Source organism: Nerophis ophidion, linkage group LG08 (assembly GCF_033978795.1).
Source record: "Nerophis ophidion isolate RoL-2023_Sa linkage group LG08, RoL_Noph_v1.0, whole genome shotgun sequence".
Lineage (NCBI taxonomy): Eukaryota > Metazoa > Chordata > Actinopteri > Syngnathiformes > Syngnathidae > Nerophis > Nerophis ophidion.
In genome coordinates this window covers 60,165,301-60,177,210 of record NC_084618.1, presented here as the reverse complement: position 1 = coordinate 60,177,210, position 11,910 = coordinate 60,165,301, and the positions used below count along the sequence as shown (strand labels likewise).

Below are 11,910 nucleotides of genomic sequence, written 5' to 3'. Positions count from 1 at the left end.
TGTTTGGTGTTTTTTTTTCCGACCTCAGCTACCTCTTCTGTATTTATCACAGGCAACACTTCATCTTTTTTCTCACGCTATATCCTCCTGAGAATTTGCGTCCTTTTTATTGGACAAAACAGTTTTTTTCCCCCCCAAAATGTGTGACCCTGACAAAATAAATATTGTAATTTCCTAGCTATTGAATGCACCGGTATTTAAACTGCACCCACCAAATTCTAGAAGAAATACATATTTTTACATATATTAACCGCACCGGCCCATCAGCCAGAGATACATACCAGTACGAAAAATGTTGTAAGTGTTTATTAACATACCATAATTGTTTCCAAATGGTGCCTGTCACACGGCAGTAAAACGGCTGATCAAACAAAACAAAAGTCATCGTCATGGACCCACTAGCTGCGGAAGTTAGCTCTCCAATCAGCTAAAAAGACTACATAATGCCACAGTGACATTTTGGTGAATTTTCTAAACTGAAACAATACAAAAAAGAATGGTGTTTTGAGTTAATAATACTAACACACACACTTGTATATGCGTTAGCATATTCACTAACGTACAAATATGCCTGAAAACCCTCTTACAGACATCACACAATGAATGGTTCAGTAAGTGCAGCAGCCGCATTTCCCGGTGGTCACTGGAGCATGGGTGTCAAACTTTGGCCCGCCATGTAATCTAATTTGGCCCTTGAGGTAATATCAAATTAAGATTAGAGCTGGCCCGCCGGTATTATACAGGGGCGATGCCTCCGTAACACTGCATTCACCGCTGATACTCATACTTGCCAACGCTCACGATTTTTCCGGGAGAATCCCAAAGTTCAGTGCCCCTCCCGAAAATCTCCCGGGGCAACCATTCTTCCGAATTTCTCCCGATTTCCACCCAGACAACAATATTGGGGGCGTGCCTCGAAGGCACTGCCTTTAGCGTCCTCTACAGCCTGTTGTCACGTCCGCTTTTCCGCCATACAAACAACGTGCCGGCCCAGTCACATAATATATGCGGCTTTAACACACACAAGTGAATGCAATGCATACTTGATCAACAGCCATAAGGGTCACACTGAGGGTGGCCGTATAAACAACTTTAACACTTTTACAAATATGCGCCACACTGTGAAGCCACACAAAACAAGAATGACAAACACGTTTCGGGAGAACATCCGCACCGTAGCACAACATAAACTCAACTGAAGAAATACGCAGAACCCCTTGCAGCACTAACTCTTCCGGGACGCTACAATATACATCCCCGCTACCACCAAACCCTGCTCCCCCCTCCCAATTTTTATTTACATTTTATTTGATATGCCATTGATATTTTTTAATCATTATTATTATAATTTGAAACTCAATTTTGCATGTGACTATAAAGTTATATAAGCCTTGCTTGTTTAATATTCAATGCAAAACTTGTTTGGGTCCCTTTTAAAAGCTTAATTTGTTCAACATTGGCCCGCTGCTTTGTTCAGTTTTAAATTTTGGCCCACTCTGTATTTGAGTTTGACACCCCTGCACTGGAAGGATAAGACTTAGACTTAGACTTAGACTTAGACAAACTTTAATGATCCACAAGGGAAATTGTTCCACACTGTGGCAAAGGATAGGAAAGTATAATGCAGGTACAAAGTAGACAAAAAAATTTACCATAGTAGCAATACAAAATATAACATATATGTAATATTTACATCTTATATATACAGTATATGATACATAGTGATATATTCTATTATATTATATTTTTATATCATTTATACATAACAATTACCACGTACAATATTACAGTATATGTAACAAAATATACATTATAAACAAAGAGAGGTAACTAACTTAGACATAACAATAACATAGCATAAGAATGGATAAGACGCACTTGACTCCTGAGTGAATTTGTCGTGGGTGTAATTATTTTACAAAATAAGAGGACAAACGAGTGATAAAAAAAAGTTGTAATATGTAGTAAAGTAAAGCAAGGCGGTGAACAAGAAGTTCCCCACATTTCATCTTCCCTACTTCTTGTTTCCTCCTCCCCTCCACAGGTGTATGTTTCTCTCCTGAAGTACCAGAAAACACACGGTGTGTGCATTAGTGCACACACCAAATACTATAAAAATAGGACCCATTAGCTACCTGCTTGGCACTCAGCAACAAGGGTTGGAATTGGGGGTTAAATAACCAAAAATGATTCCTGGGCGTGGCCACTGCTGCTGCTCACTGCTCCCCTCATCTCCCAGGGGGATCAAGGGTGATGGGTCAAATGCAAAGAATAATTTCGCCACACCTAATGTGTGTGTGACAATCATTGGTACTTTAACTTTAACACACCCACGGACAACTCCTCAATGAAAGACACACACACACACACACACTGCTCCTCAAACCCCTAATTCTGTCTCTTACTGTAAGTACTTATTGTTTTAGTTGTATTGTAAAACGTTGCTTGGAGTGATGAATGAAGAATCCATACGAGTAATAACACTATAGATTAGGGGTAGGGAACCTATGGCTCTAGAGCCGGATGTGGCTCTTTTGATGATTGCATCTGGCTCTCAGATAAATCTTAGCTGACATTGCTTGAATTAAAAATTTTGCTGGTAATCACAGTGTTAAAAATAACGTTCAAAATATAAAACATTCTCATGTATTTTAATCCATCCATCCGTTTCTACCGCACCTGTTCAACAAGTATTTTATTAATTATTGGTTTGCTTAAAAATAACAATGTTATTAAAGGATGCAAGACTTAATATACTCTAAAAATGTTGGTCTTACTTATAAATGTACGTATTTAGTTGTATTCAGTGTTAAAAAAAAATATTATATGGCTCTCATGGAAATACTTTTTAAAATATTTGGCTTTCATGGCTCTCTCAGCTAAAAAGGTTCCCGACCCCTGCTATAGATGAATATAAGGAAATACATTCTTAACCCGCAGCACCTGCAAAAAGTAATCATCTCCAAAGATGGCACCATAGCACAAACAACAACACATTTTTTCCATTGTTAATGTGGGTGTATGTAAAACTATTCTTTGAATACAAATCATTACGGCCATTGGCACAAAAAAATCCAGAAATAAGCTGCACCGTTTTATAAGCCGCAGGGTTCAAAGCGTTGAAAAAAAGTAGCGACTTGTACTCCAGAAAATATGGTAGACTAAAAAGGACTATTTTCAGCACAAATGTAATATATTTCTATATATGATAGACGGACCATGCTCTAATGCAGTGGTTCTCACATGGGGGTACACGTACACCTGGGGGTACTCGAAGGTATGCCAAGGGGTACGTGAGATTTTTTTTAAATATTCTAAAAATAGCAACAATTCAAAAATCCTTTATAAATGTAATTATTGAATAATACTTCAACAAAATATGAATGTAAGTTCATAAACTGTGAAAAGAAGTGCAAAAATGCAATATTCAGTGTTGACAGCTAGATTTTTTGTGGACATGTTCTATAAATATTGATGTTAAGGATTTCTTTTTTTGTGAAGAAATGTTTAGAATTAAGTTGATGAATCCCCAAAGAGGGCACTTTAAGTTTATGATTACTTCTATGTGTAGTAATCCTTATTTATAATTTAATCACTTGTTTATTTTTTAACAGGTTTTTAGTTATTTTTATATATTTTTTTCCAAATAGTTCAAGAAAGACCACTACAAATTAGCAATATTCTGCATTCTTATACAATTTAATAAATCAGAAACTGATGACATAGTGCTGCATATTACTTCTTTATCTCTTTTTTTCAACCAAAGATGCTTTGCTCCGATTAGGGGGTACTTGAATTAAAAAAAATGTTCACAGGGGGTACATCGCTGAAAAAAGGTTGGGAACCACTGCACTAATGGAGTAATTGAGTTGGATCTGTGCAGGAAAAACTAGTCTCAGTTGTCCCACAACACCGAGTAGAGGGTGTCTCCGTCCTGGCAGATGTGCTGTCAAATCAGCGTCTTACAGACCTTTTGAAAAACAGCCTTTATGTCAAAACCAGATCGCTTGGACAGACGGTACACACGGAAAAGTAGTGGAAACCCTCCAGGGGAAACAGCTTGAAGGGAATATTTAAGTCTTTATCACAAAGACAGTCAGTCGCCTGTCTGTCGACACCATTTGTACTTTGTTCCTCAGTCGTCTGCCCCCCCTTACTTCTGTGGATTTGCGCACCGTTTGCACGTGTCCATTCCATAACGTGCTTACGGCACATCCTGCCCCAAATGTAGCCAGTGCTGACACGTCGCTGGAGATAAAAGAAGATAACGCAAATGAGCCGTGGATCAGAAGGATCCTTCCTGTATGCTTAATGCATGGACGCCCAACTCATCTAGATCAAGTTCTAACCGCAGGACTTAGTCATGGCCGAGTGAACTTGACTTTGTATGACTTTTTTTCTTCTTCTTGTTTTGCTTCTCACGCAAAAAGTTTTAGGAAAGTAGAAAAACTTTTGGGAAATTCAGTGGACCCTCCGAAGTGGAACACAATTTGCTGTTGAGCTCTTAGTTGGAATATTACTGCGTCCAGATGATACCAAATTGAATTTCCTCAACAAGTTCTTGTTTTTGGTGTTTTTTAAACCAGAAAATGAATCAGAATTTTTTGATTATCAGTAGATAACTAACTCTACTTGGAACATTCCCTTTCCATCGCTAAACTCAAAATATGCTGCCCATATAAAAGCATTATTTTCATCATTTAATTGCATGATTTTGTCGCCATGATTTTTTCAAAATGATATGGTTAATTAACACTATGAGCAAGGAATCACCATTTCCGGACTTCTCCCATAGACACTGTGTTTCCTCATGCTCGTTCAGCATTTCCTCAAGCATAATGAGGAAAACATCAGAAGAAGAGGACGCAAAATCAAGGACCTCCTTTTTCTCTCGTTTTTTAGCACAAGGTCTGCTCGTTTTGAGTTTATTTTTCTTTTTATTGTGACTCAATCTTACTCCAATCTAAAGAGCTCCTTTTTTGCGGAACTACGTTTGGCTCAAGTCCTTTTTTTCCCATTGAAAATATAATACAAACTATCATTGGGTTTAGGTTTTGGGTCACACTTAAGGAATCCAAAGATGATTTAAAAAAAAAAAAAAAACGCTTGCAAAATGTGGCTAATGAGAGTCAACGTCGTAGCTTTTAAAGTCCTCTTTTTTTTTGTCCTGTCCAGCTTCTCAGGCAAATCATATAGTTGATGTAGATGCCCATATCGGCTGTTCAGATTTACTTTACAAAAGAGAAGTGTAGGATACTTCTCTTGTGGTCTTATTTGAATTTGACTTTATTAAATGTATTTATATTATCATTTGGTGCAGGAGGGGAAAGAAAGAGAGAAAAAGGAAGACAGAGGGGGAAATTGTGGGGATAAGAGGGGGATTAGACAGAGAGACAAAAACAACAATAACAACAACAACAATAGAACAACACCAGCACATACATAATATGTACAAATATGATCGTAAAAGTGATAGCAAATAAGCAGTTAGTGAAATAAATAATAATATAGAAATGACAATGAGCATTTTTACACTACAACTGGAGCAATACAAATACCAATAGAAAAAGCGCTATTGATCATGAACCAAACCAATAGTTTACCTCTATTATCAACAATAAAGTTGTTCAAATGCAACAATACCTATACATAATGATAACTAGAAAGATAATAAAAAAATTAATAACTAAATGAAAAAACAAAAAACAAAGAAGGAATACCGAAAGATGAAAGGGAAGAGAGAGAGGCCACCTATTTTAATCTTGTAGATTGTTATAGTAACAATGGTTTAAGCTCTGTCAATATGCCTTGTGTTACCCAGCTTTTAAAGTCCTCTAAAATAACTTCACAAACCTCCAGCAACGTTTTAAATACACACTGCAAGCATATATATATATATATATATATATATATATATATATATATATATAATATAATGTAGTAACAGACAAGTTCATAATAATATATCATGTGTACAATGTTTACCGTATTTTGGTCGTTTTATGCATTCCCAGAACTTATTTCTTCAGAGCATTTGTTTCTGTTTCCATAGCAACACACTTCCGGCAACGAATGTGTGTTCCTACTTCCGGAAACAAACGCATGTGTGCAGGCCCGGCCCTACCCAATCTGGCGCCCTAGGCAAGATTTTAGGTGGCGCCCCCCCCACATCGGCAGTGAAGTGTATATACTCACAAGAAACCGAATAGCTTTGTCTTTGACCTTTATTTTTACTTAAAGAAAGCAAATTAACAAGCAGAATAGTTAAAAAGAAAAAAAATATGAATAAATAAATGAATACAAAAAATATAAAAATAATATATGAAATGCAATATTTTTGACATACATAAACACAAAAAAAAACGTGTCAACAAGTTTCATAAAATAAATAAAAAATACAATATAATAAGGCACTGCACAAAACAAGATATCAAACCAGTATGACGTTAACAACTATATTACAAAAAAAGGGGATCCTACAGAGTTCTCTGTTTGTACTTTTTAATATTGCATCTAATACAAACGTCCCTGAGGAATGTAAGGTGGGAGTACTGTAATTACCTAACGTTACATTATTATTTACCATAACAATTTAGCCCACTCCACAATATTAACCCGACGTTAAAACAGAACTAGCTATTTATTGATTAGCAATTGCAGAATCATGTAACATTAGCTTAATGCTAAAAAGCCAGGTTACTATCACATTCTGTAACAGACAAATAATTTCATGTAGGCTAACGTTATCTACCTCTGTCTTTTTCTCATTTCTCCTCCTCATCTTTTCTCTTTTTCTTCCCTGGGCACCTGACAGTTTTGGCCGTTTTGACATCTTGTGTTGATATTTTGATGTGGTGACGTCCAAAAAGAGTCATGATACGGGAAGGGAGGCGGTGCACCGTGCGGGGGTGGGGGGGACGTAATGTCGTAACAAATAATATTTCTATTGAATAGGTTTTACTTTGCATTTTAATTAACGTGGGATTATTTTATTGTATTTAGAAATAATAGTACCAACTTTTTTTTTTTTTCTCCAACATTTGTGGCACTGGCGTGCTGATGGACGGCGCCCTTAGCATTTGCCAATAAGGCCTATGCCACGGGTCGGCCCTGCGTGTGGGTGTGTTCTAATCATGGCAGACTTGGTAACAGATGACAAAGGCTATTTTTGGACACAACTTCATCTTTTTGAAGCTGAATATAAGGAGGATGAACTGCTAGAAGCGAGCACAAAAAGAGACTGAAACGTTGGAGCAGACGGGGTGACTTTATGCTACAAATGGGGATCTTGGAGCTAAGCTATGCCACATAAATGGCTTGCCTACCTAAAATAAACAGGAAATAAATGTGTTTTGCATCACAAACGCAAAAGCCACTCAGCTGCTGACACAGAAGCTGGCTTTCCGCTTTCTTATCGAGCTTACGGCTAATGCATAGGCAATGTTTTACTCTTCTAGGAAGAGAGTTCCTCAGTGTTCACTCTTAGCATAATGATGTCACTACAGTTTGGTTATTATACAGGTTACGTGACGCTATTTAAATATTGTTGGCAGTTTTTTGGTTACATTTTTAAATTGATTTAGAGGCAGAATGGATTAATCCCATTGGCTGCATTGATATCCACCTAGAACAAGCCGATTATTACAAATTGCAATGCAAAAAAATACAAGATTTACTTTTGTCTTTTTGTCTCTCATAAGGATTGTGAACAATAAGCAAAACTCCCACACAAAAGAACATTTCCCATTTGAGTACCAGATCACATTTGAAGTTGTTTGACTATGTATTGTTAGTTCCCTTTTAAACTAAGCACCAATTTTGAAAGTTCCCTCTTTGTAAAGAGAGAAACAGAAATACACTATCCTGGGGTCAAACTGTCGCCATTATAAAAAGACATGATTTATACAGGCCGTTTTTAAAAAGGAATAATGCAGAGTCTACTCTAACTTGACTTCAACAAACAACACCAGGGTGAAAAGGATATGTGCCTACAGTGACAAAACACTACCTCCAATATACTACATTGACCAACAAAATAATGGAACACGAAATAAAGTTTTCCCTTGAAGTCTGAATTATTTGGACTTGGGAGCAGTGAGCAGCAGTGGTGACCACGCTCGGGAATCATTTCGGTGATTTAACCCCCAATTCCAACCCCTTGATGCTGAGTGCCAAACAGGGAGGTAATGGGTCCCATTTGTATAGTCTTTGGTATGACTCAGCCGGGGTTTGAACTCACGACCTACCGATCTCAGGGCGGACGCTCTGGCCACTGAGCAGGCCTTGTGGTCAATAAGTATTTTGTCTGGTTTGGTCTGTATTTCATATTGTGCTTTACTGTACCAGCACGATACCCACAGCGCTTTTCAATATACGTCACATTTAGCCACTCACATGGTCTGATGCAGCTAATATCTAGAAAAATATTTCTGCCTTGTAAAATTTGGTAGGTGCGACTTAAATACCGGTGCACTCCATCACTGCTCAGTGGCCTTGTGGTTAGAGTTTCCACCCCGAGTTCGGTAGGTCTTGAGTTCAAACCCCGGCTGAGTCATACCAAAGACTATAAAAATGGGACCCCATTTGCTCCCTGCTGGCACTCTGCATCAAGGGTTGGAATTGGGGGTTAAAATGTATTACCGAGCGTGGCCACTGCTGCTGCTCACTGCTCCCCTCACCTACCAGGGGGTGATCAAGGGTGATGGGTCAAATGCAGAGGGTAATTTCACCACACCTAGTGTGTGTGTGACTATCAGTGGTACTTTAACTTAACATTAATTTTAACCTGGAAAATAGAATGATTGGAATCGTCAGAATCCAAACGGTATTTTATAAGTGCTACCTGTGATTAATTTTCTCAGTAAAAACGAGTAAAAAGAAAAACAATGACTGGCTTTTTGAAAGGAACTGTTTCTCAAGCTATGACTCCCTTCAAAAGGCCATAAATCCTATCTCTAGATAAATGCTGAGGTCTTTTGATGATGGTGCTTCAGACTAAAGTTTTGTCCAACATTAGAGACATATCTTTTCCCAAAGAAATCATCAGAATTATATTCAATGTTCCCTTAAATCCGTCTTGACTCTTTTTTTTTTTTTTTTTGCTCCTGCTGTTGTTCAAGAGCTTTCCAGCTTACACGCCTATTAAACTGATATCGTCCGCGCGCTTTAAACCTAAGTGACCCTTCTTTTTATTTTACAACACTAATGATGGATACGTTGTCCGGCAGCATAATTGCAATAACAGGTTTGCCCCACAATTGCTACTTTGCTATTTAAAATGGAGCTTTTGTAAGGTCATTGCAACCTACAAAAATACTGTGAGGATGAATGGACCGGCGAGGTTTGCGGGTCAAAGTGAATTTTCACTGGTCGGGAAATATTCCAGCACGTTACCTCCCATAAAGCCGCAATGTGCCGTTTTTACACATGGCTGTGAGATATGACGTAAAGACGAATGGCGTTCTTGCAGCCTTTCTGATATTTGCTTGCATGGAAAGGTTTGTTTTGATATGCCTGAGTAACTCCCAACATGCACATTTTCCTTTTGTGAGGCGCACCTCAGCCCTCTTTGTGTTTTACTGTTTGATGGAAGCGATGCTATGCTTGCACGCACACACACACACACACACATTCTTGTATTTCTTACCTTCTTGAGACCTCTTAAAAATGCCTACCTCCTCAGGACTATCCTTTCTAGATATATAAAGATGTGTATTTACAACATTACTAATATATTACATACTATGCAAATATAAAAGAGCTTGTTGTGAAAAATGAGTTGGAATTTCACAAGAAAAAGGTCACAATTTCACAAGAAAAACTTAGAATTTTGGCAGTATTATAATAAAAGGTGTTGTTTTACTCAACTTAAGTCAACATTTTACCGGAAAGAATGAACATTTGTGCAATATTATGATAAAAGTTGGAATTTTACTCAATATCAGTCGCAATTTTACAGGAAAAACTTAAAATGTTGGCAACTTTATGAAGAGAGTTGTCATTTTACTCCACAAAAGTTACAATTTTATAAGGAAACATAAAAATGTTGGCAATATTATAATAATAATCTGAATTTTACTTGGCAAAATTATGACAAAAGTCATAAGTTTACTCAAAAAATGTCATTATTTTACAAGAACAACAAAAAAATTGGCAATGGAATTTTATGTAACAAATGTCACCATTTTAAATTAAAATGTAATCATTTTATATAAAAAAGTAATAGTTTTACGAGAAAATATTGCAATGTTACAGAAACGGAAAGAATATGAGAAATTGTTCCCAATTTTATAAGAAAAAAGTCGACACATTGTGGGGAAAACACTGCTTTTATTTATTTTTATTTTTTGTTTGTAATTGTTTTTTAATCTTCATTATTTACATCAAGTTAATACAGTATGTCTCTCTATACATATTTATTTTATTTTTGGCCAAAGGGGACGCATTTCAATTTCTGATACACACTTGTTGTTACATAGGTTGGTCAGAGGGGGAGCACTCCAAATTTCTTACCCACACTCTTTATTTCATATGTTGACCAGAGGGGGGGCACTTTTAAAACCGACACACAGTCCATTTGAAAAATTCCTCCTTTTTTGGGACCACCCTCATTTTGATATATTTCCCCACCAGGGGTGCAAATGAGACATTTTCTATTAGATGTTATGGTTTTCCTTATTGGAACCATGATTTATGTCCTAACTTGTTCACCTGTCCTCATATGGAAGGTACTTTTCCTTGTTGATGTCTCAAGAAGGGTAGAAATTCAAGATGACGCACGAACGCGCACACACACACACACACAATTCTTGTATTTCTTACCTTCTTGAGACCTCTTAAAAATGCCTACCTCTTCAAGACCATCCTTTCTAGATATATAAAGATGTGTATTTACAACATTAATAATATATTACATACTATGCAAATATAAAAGAGCTTGTTGTGAAAAATGAGTTGGAATTTCACAAGAAAAATGTCACAATTTCACAAGAACAACTTAGAATGTTGGCAGTACTATAATAAAAGTTGTTATTTTCCTCAAAGTAAGTCAAAATTTTACTGGAAAGAATAAACATTTGTGCAATATTATGATATATGTTAGAATTTTACTCGATATCAGTTGCTATTTTACAGGAAAAGCTTAAAATTTGGGCAACTTTATGAAGAGAGTCGTCATTTTACTCGAAAAAAGTTACAATTTTATAAGGAATCCTAAAAATGTTGGCGATATTATAATAAAAATCGGAATTTTACTTGGCAAAATTATGACAAAAGTCATAAGTTTACTCGAAAAATTTCCCTACTTTACAAGAACAACAAAAAAATTGGCAATGGAATTTTATGTGACAAATGTCACCATTTTAAATTAAATTAATTTTATATAAAAAAAAAAAAAGTAATAGTTTTACAAGAAAATATTGCAATGTTACAGAAACGGAAAGAATATGAGAAATTCTTCCCAATTTTATTAGAAAAAAGTCGACACATTGTGGGAAAAACACTGCTTTTATTTATTTAAAGTTTTTGTTTGTAATTGTTTTTTAATCTTCATTATTTACATCAAGTTATTACAGTATGTGTCTATATACATATTTATTTTATTTTTGGCCAAAGGGGGCACATTTCAATTTCTTACACACACTTGTTGTTACATAGGTTGGCCAGAGGGGGAGCACTCCAAATTTCTTACCCTCACTCGTTATTTCATATGTTGACCAGAGGAGGAGCACTTTTAAAACCGACACACAGTCCATTTGAAAAATTCCGCCTTTTTTGGGACCACCCTCATTTTGATATATTTCCCCACCAGGGGTGAAAATGAGATATTCTCTATTGGATGCAATAGTTTTCCATATTGGGACCATGATTTATGTCCTAACTTGTTCACCTGTCCTCATATGGAAGGTACTT

General features: G+C 36.5%; 1 protein-coding gene and 1 long non-coding RNA gene across 4 annotated transcripts in view; one reads left to right on the top strand and one right to left on the bottom strand.

The window, feature by feature from the left end:
• LOC133558076 (uncharacterized) overlaps window positions 1–6,842 on the bottom strand; it is a 50,883-nt gene extending 44,041 nt beyond the window's left edge. Inside the window, exon 1 of the long non-coding RNA XR_009807894.1 lies at window positions 6,752–6,842. This is a non-coding gene — a long non-coding RNA (uncharacterized LOC133558076). The remainder of the gene's footprint in view (window positions 1–6,751) is intronic.
• raraa (retinoic acid receptor, alpha a) overlaps window positions 1–11,910 on the top strand; it is a 397,302-nt gene that overhangs the window by 223,319 nt on the left and 162,073 nt on the right. The gene's annotated exons all lie outside the window — the stretch shown is intronic.